Source organism: Papaver somniferum, chromosome 10 (genome assembly GCF_003573695.1).
Source record: "Papaver somniferum cultivar HN1 chromosome 10, ASM357369v1, whole genome shotgun sequence".
NCBI classification, from domain to species: domain Eukaryota; kingdom Viridiplantae; phylum Streptophyta; class Magnoliopsida; order Ranunculales; family Papaveraceae; genus Papaver; species Papaver somniferum.
Genome location: NC_039367.1, coordinates 132,582,500 through 132,589,834, shown reverse-complemented (window position 1 = coordinate 132,589,834; position 7,335 = coordinate 132,582,500). Strand labels below are relative to the sequence as shown.

Sequence of the window (7,335 nt, the reverse complement as noted above, 5' to 3'; positions counted from 1 at the left end):
TTGATATTCATGAAATATCGTGTATGCTCGATGCATGTAATGCATTGAAAACAATCAATATGCATGAATCATCGTTGTTTTAAGCTTAATGGAGTAAGTCGCGGATTAAGCGTATTAAAATGGCAGCATGTTCAAACATCTTCAAGGGATCGTTCGAAGGCCGCATGGGCGGGCCATCCCTTGGCCGATCACTCCCTATGGTAGAGTGTCGTACGGTGATCACCAAGGTGCCTCATTGGTTGTTTAACTCTTAGCTTAGGTTGTATGACCAAGTTGGCAAAGTTGGACAGAAGAGATGATCTACGACACATATTTGCGACTGTTGATGGATTTTTAGGGTTTTAAAGAGGTGCGCAAACATCACTCTTTAGCTTGACCGAAATCAAGCATGGACAAAGTTTTTGGTGGGACCGACTGGGCATGCGTATAGACGGCATGCCGGTGTGCATGTCCATACCACTTTGTCTCATGAAGGTGCGATCTAGGCCACTCAAGTCGACTGGCAAATATGAGTGGCCGTGATCGATTTGCGATAGAAATCCTTTGCCGCAAAGGATTTGGGAACCGCCTGATATGCCTCCTTTGGGCGTGCGTTTCGGGACGCTCGGCCATGGTTGGCCTAGGCCGATTGGTGATACGCATAGGTGGGACTACGGTGATCACGTTGATACTCTTGGTACCTCTTAAGTCTATATATACACCCTTCACTTAGGCTGGCGAAGATGGATGGACGCGATCGAACTGCGGCAGTTATGCGGCGCCGCAAACCCTAATTAGGGTTTTAAAACGGTCACGTACGCGTGACTTTGGCTAAGCGGTTTGGCAGGCTATGCTCCTCCTTTGGGGTGACCGACCGTGTGGGGCCCACGTTGGGCCGACGGTGAACACATGTGTACTTGTCCGATGGTCCTAGGCGCGATCTAAGCCATCCAAATATGCTGGCTAAGTTTGATGGTTGAGATCAATTTAAGACGCTAGTGTGATGACCCTTGAAAAGCCTCACGCCCATCGTGTTTTGTGCAAACGCTCATGGCTCTATGGCCATGTCGTGAGCAAGCCGATCAGGTAGGGACAAAGTGGGCCCGCCTATGTTTGCATTGGCACTTCAATGGTCATTCGCGGGATGATCTAAGTCGTCCAATCAGGCTGGTGAAGTTGGACGGTCGTGATGATTTTAAGACTGCCTTGAACAGTCTAAGCTCGTCGAGCTTCTTCCAAAGCAGCGCAACCACCCTATTTTAGGGCTGGCATTCGACGTGCTGGGAGGAGTTCGTGTGACGTTCGACCGACTAGGGCATAAACAGGCCTGTCGGTGGTCATCACGATGATCGCCTACTCTTGCCAGGGTTTGGGTAGGCTTGTTAAATTGCGCGGCCAACTTGTGTGGCCGTGATCGTTTCCGAGACTGATATGGGCAATCCAGATTTTCCTTAAGAAAATTAAACGCGTTCGAAAGTGCATCGACTCGAAATTCTCTTTATCAGAGAGTAGCCTGTACGGATATTTCGTGCATGTCTCAAAATTGGCACTTGGAGATTCATGTTTAGAGTTGGCAACGGGCCAGGTTAGGATCAACCTGTGGCGGGTTAGACGGGTTGATAGTGTTGAACCCTAACAATATAAATTTATAGAACGGGTCAAGAAACCTCAACCCTAACCCTAGACGGGTTGGCTCTGTGGGTTGACGGGTTGGCTCTGGGTTTTATCATATAGCAGAAATTCTTATGTTTCTAAAATTGAAATACTGGTTACTGGTAAGTTGCAACTGCAAGTCTTGAAACCACTCTAAAACAAATACACATACAATGGTTTACTTTTACAACAATAAGCATAACAAAAGAGCTAGCTCCAGCAGCCTCCATCACTGGCATTCAAGTCAACTATTTAACAAAGAAAACTGAACCTCCAAAAAGTCTATAAATAGAATTGGAATTGCAGTCTTTCATCAGTGAGGAGGATTTTAACATCATCATTCAGATAGGCACACAAGTGACAACTCCCTAAATTCTGGCAATTCCACTAAACTTGATGGAAGATTTCTTGCAAGCTCCTGGAATTTCATCTGATCTATTTTGCGAGCACTAGTAGACATTTTTCCATTTACGGATAACATTTGTCCCACATCTTGCATTTCACGCCTAGGGCACTTATGCCTTGACAAAGTTGAAGTGCCACCTCTGTGACTATCATAAGAATATTTATGGCCACAAACATTGCACATCGCCTTTACTGAACCATCAGCTTGTTCTACCAATTTAAAGAGAGCCCAAATATCGGACATTTTATGAAGCTATAAGAAAATCAAAAAGGTCAAAATTAGATTTAATCATATCCATTGGACAATGGCATATGAATATAATACAACACTAGCATATCTTGAACTTGAACACTAGCAGTGAAGAGAAAGACTAAGGCAAAGCGTTTTCGGGTTAATCATACAATTTTTTTTCCAGAACATCTTATTTCTAGCTAATAAAGCAATATCACATGGTCTTTGAGGAATTAAATCTGATTAATTAATTAAGAAAGTGCGAGTTCAAAACCTTTGGTCGGAGTGGGTGCAAATGCAACCTCTAGTTAAAATTATCACATGGGTCATTGATGGTGGGTTCATCTCCCTTTGGAAACATGAAATGAAATATTGTCTCATTCATAATTCCAAGCTAACATAAAAACTCACTACTGATTGAATCATAGATTGATACTAAATATGTATAAACACAGATGGTCGAGATCGCATGTATGACCAATCAAAATTGGGTCACTAACTATTCATCAATTTCACAACACACAATGACCAATATGGATGCAAACAAAGACCTTACTACGTTCACATGGCATCTAATTTTTGCACAAAACAAATAGACTTTAATTGCCACATTAAAAATACCCAACACTCCATGATCCATCAGTAGGATGTATCTTTTCTCAAGTGCTTAAATAACTTCTAGTTCAGAGTACCAATGCCATTGCATCTGATGACAAGCACCTACTTAACAAATGTGTCATACTTTCACTTTCACTTTCACACAAAAATATCATGCATCAATAGAAACAAGTCAACAACCATATTTTTTCCTAAGGAAAATAATAATCAAGACATCCCATCCATTAAAACCAAAAATTGAACAAACTCATTCACCCAAAAGGACCATAACCAATTAACCATCAATAACAATAAATCTAATTCCAAAAAAGGGAAAGCAGTAGATACATACCAATACCACCAGGGGAAAGAGCCACTACAAGAGGAAAATAAACCGTTAACATGATCCAAAATTGAACAAGACCCATCATAAAAAGCAATCAAAAACAATGAATCTAAATCCAAAAACAAAGACATCAACCCACACGCAAAAGATGATCCACCACTGAGTACAAGCACAAAATGATCCCAACTTACCTAAAAAAAACAATCACAGATTCACAGAGTCATAGACCATTAGTAAAAAAAAGATTTATTTAGAGAAATTAATCAAAACCCACCGCTAAGAAGAGATTAAAAGGTGAAGAATAGGGGTTAGTTGTAGAGGAATGATGACTTGAACTGATCGATCATCGACACCTCTGTAGTTACGGCCAAATCTAGTTTAGTTGAGAAAAGTGGAGTGGAAAAAAAAAGTTAGAAAACTGGATTTGGAACTGAAGAGATAAGGTTCTGTGAGAGAAATACCCTGACCTTTGACCGGTCACCCAGGTAATACGTCAAAAATCACCTGTAACTCAGGTAATAGGTTGACAAATATCTAATTACTGTACCAATCATTTTATTAGACGGGTTGGCGGGTTAACCCGCGGGTTAGACGGGTCAACCCTATTTACCAACGGGTTCTGAAACCTCAACTCTAGCCCGGCTCTATTAACTAACAAGTCGGGTTAGGTCCGGGTTTACACGGGCCAGGTTAGGTTTAACCCGCGGGTTTTGACCCTAGTTGCCAGCTCTATTCATGTTACTCTGCTGAGAGTAAACACTCAGTCGTCATGTCATGCTAATAATGAGAGCTCGGCTAGGAACAGCACAGGAAACACTAGGCTAACCATGCATTAATTAATAATGCTAAAACTCACTGAATATTTGAGATTGTTGCTACATGCACCATCCTGGGTGAATTTTGTGTATTTATCGAATTGCTTCGATAAAATAAAGCGAAGAAGTATTCATCACTCATCAAACGGCTTTACCCTTTGCAGGATGTCAACACCTTAAAAATTGGTTTTACAATTTTAGCGAACTAAAATCCACCATCAACAACAGTGAGTCTAAGTTTTGTTGAATTGAGCATGAGTGATGAATGCTCAGTGATTCATGGATTGAACATACGTGTTCTTATGTTGATATTGCTCGTCTGAGCAAATACTGTTAAATTCGAGCAACTGAGCAGGTATTGCTCGATTCGACGAATTACTGAATATTGATAGTTGGATCAATATTCGAGCAACTGAGTAAGTATTGCTCAATTCGACGAATCACTGAATATTGATAGTTGGATCAATATTCGAGTAATTGCGCGAGTATTACTCAATTCGACGGATTATTTATTGGTAACGTGACCCAATAAAATATAATTAAAATATTGGTAGACTACCAAATATTATATGATTAATCCATATATTGATTGTTGAATCAACATAAATTTATTAATGTTTGAATCTTGCTCAAAATGATGATTTGTGGAGCGTTTATTCGAAATCCTTATTTTTGATCAATTTTTCGTAAATTGATGAATTGCTGAAAATAACTCATGGGTGAGGGAGAGACGGACCACATGGGATAATGGACGACCATGTGATTCCCAATTGCTAGAGTGAGCGTGCACCAGGGTTCTGAGTTGACCAGATGGTGAAAGAATGATGATTAAATGCCGGTTTCATCATTTATTGAAATAGTGCTCGATTGAGCATTAGGTGATAAAACCTAATTATGGAAAAGTGAGGGACCGACCAAGAGGGCATGAAACCGGCCCTTGGTAGTCATGGGACCAGCGGATGGTCGTTTGAGCAAATTCCAAGTTGGTTGGAAAGAGTTTGGACCCAATATGAGCAATTGAGCAAATTAGGTCAAAAATATAAGAATGTGTGGGACCGGATCCTTGCAAGCCTTAGGGCCGGACTTGCTAGGTCAAGGAAGCATGCCCGTGTCACCATTATGTCCGTGTCTCAATCCTGAGAGTTTCAGTATTTTCTGATGTGCGTTCGAGCAATATCTTGGATTTTCAGAAGAATTTGATCTTTGACTGAAATTCTTGATTTTACTCGAATGAGCAAGTAGAACTTTGCTCGTATGATCAAAATTTGGAAAATATTAAAATAATGATATTTTTATATTTGGCTTGAGTAACCTAGTTGGTCATGTGACCATTTGATTTTTTGGCTTTTTCATGGTTTGAGCAAAATTTGAGAAAATATGAAGAAACCATGATTTTTGCTCAAAATGAGGAGTTTCATGAGATGAGAGAAATAATAATTATGAAAGACTAAGGATTGTAAGGTGTGGGTCCGGCCACGGCTAGGGCATGGCCGTCCAGCTAGGTAGCCCGGTCCCGCAACACCTTTCCCTATATTTTATTATTTTTCATGAAACCGTGAAAATATAGAGAAACCTTGAGTTTTGCTCAAACAAGGAAAATTGCTAGAATGAAGGAGTTTTCACGAGTTCAAGAAAATAATAAAATAATTTAAAATAAAGGAAAAAGGCATGGGGGAACGACCATGGCAGCATGACCGGCCGGCCGGTGGGTCCGGTCCCCTAGACGCCACTTTTATTATTTTAATATTATTTTCTCTTTCTTATTTTGTGTAGGATTCCTCGTTTGTCCATATTTTCGAATGCTCTTTTGTGCACTCGGATGCTCGGTCGTGCATCATTGTCGAGTACACTTGCACCATTTTCTTGGGGCTTACTTGATAGGTATCTAAAACACCTAATTTTATATCTAGTATTTATGTTTTCTTCGCTATTGTCTTTGTAAATTATGTATCTTATGATTGCTTTTGAGTTTTATAGGTGCTTTGGAGTCATTTAGAGCAAAAGAAGAAGAAATCCTTCAATTGGAACAAGAAGTGAAAGAGCATCATTTTGCAGACGAGTGATACCCGGAGCCCAGTCGAGGATAAGGGACAACCAGCTGGAGTTTAGGAAGAATTGCTAAAAACACCCATGGGTGTTGATAGTCGTCCCATTGTTATTACCCTAAAACAACTCGAGGGACTTTCACACTGTTCTTCCCCAAAATGCTCATCTAAGCTGCTACTGTTGAGAAGTTGAGGAGGAATTAGGGTTCGATTATGAAGCAGCGGACAAGAATCAAAGTCGATTAAATGAAGAATTTGATATGCAGATGGGTTGATTGGCGGAATCTGATGCTGCTGTGAAGAGATTGATGGGATTTAGGTTAGGGTTCTTGATAAGAAGAAATTGAGCAAAAACCCAGTGGAAGAAAAGAGGATTTGTTATTATTTATATCCTGTTATGGAATCAAGCAATTAAGGGAATGAAATAGAAGGAAGGATGGGTTCAATTTGTGGCCAATTGATGCCATTGTAGAGTGTGTTGGTGGTGGTTCTAGCAGGGACCTGAAGCTGCAGTTGAACTGAAGCTAGAACTGATTACAGGAGATGATTGTTGTTGTGAGCTAATGGATTTGAGGTACTGCAGGTGGTTACTGCAAGGTTGGATGGAAGGTTTGAGCTGGTGTTGTGACATGAGTGAGTGGCATTGAGCTTGCAGTGATGCAACTGAGCTGAGGTGCAGGGTTTGAGGTTAATTTTAAACTAGAGAAGGTTCTGTTGTTGAAATTAGAAGAGATTGATGATTAGGTTTAAAATGAAGTTTAGATGGGTTTAACTCGATATTACAGTGGGTATTTGTTTATGAAGAACAAGTTGTGTCTGCTGCTTACCATGAGCTCAGGTCTGGCGTGTTGATTAAATGGGCCGGAGAACTGATGGATGGTTGAGCTGAGATTGTGTGCTGCTTGCAATGAGGATATGGCTGAAACACAAGTTGTGAATAGAGAGAGGAAAGATGTTGTTGATTGTGTATGAACTGAGTTTGAGCTGGTGTAGGGCAGTGGCTTCGATTTGAGGTTTTGATGCCAAGAACAGGATCTGAAGCTGCTATTGAAATGGTGGATATTGATGTTGATGATTGTTGGCAATTGCAGGGAGAAGAAGAAGAAGAATTTGAAGCTGAATACAATTGCAGGTTCTCAGAAGATTGTGTGGGTGCAACTGAAGATGGTGGAAGCGGTCAAGGCTAGTTATGTTGTTGGTTGTTTGCAGTTGTAGCTGGGTAAAAATTGAAATACAGGGAAGAGCAGGTGTTTTTGACGGTTA

At 40.6% G+C, this 7,335-nt stretch overlaps 1 long non-coding RNA gene across 1 annotated transcript; it reads right to left on the bottom strand.

The window, feature by feature from the left end:
* Positions 1-1,722: 1,722 nt before the first annotated feature.
* LOC113318455 lies at positions 1,723-3,652 on the bottom strand. Its single transcript, XR_003344565.1, has 4 exons — positions 3,487-3,652; positions 3,352-3,403; positions 3,219-3,242; positions 1,723-2,290 (listed from the first exon to the last, which is right to left on the bottom strand). It is a non-coding gene; the product is annotated as an uncharacterized LOC113318455 (long non-coding RNA).
* Positions 3,653-7,335: the final 3,683 nt, after the last annotated feature.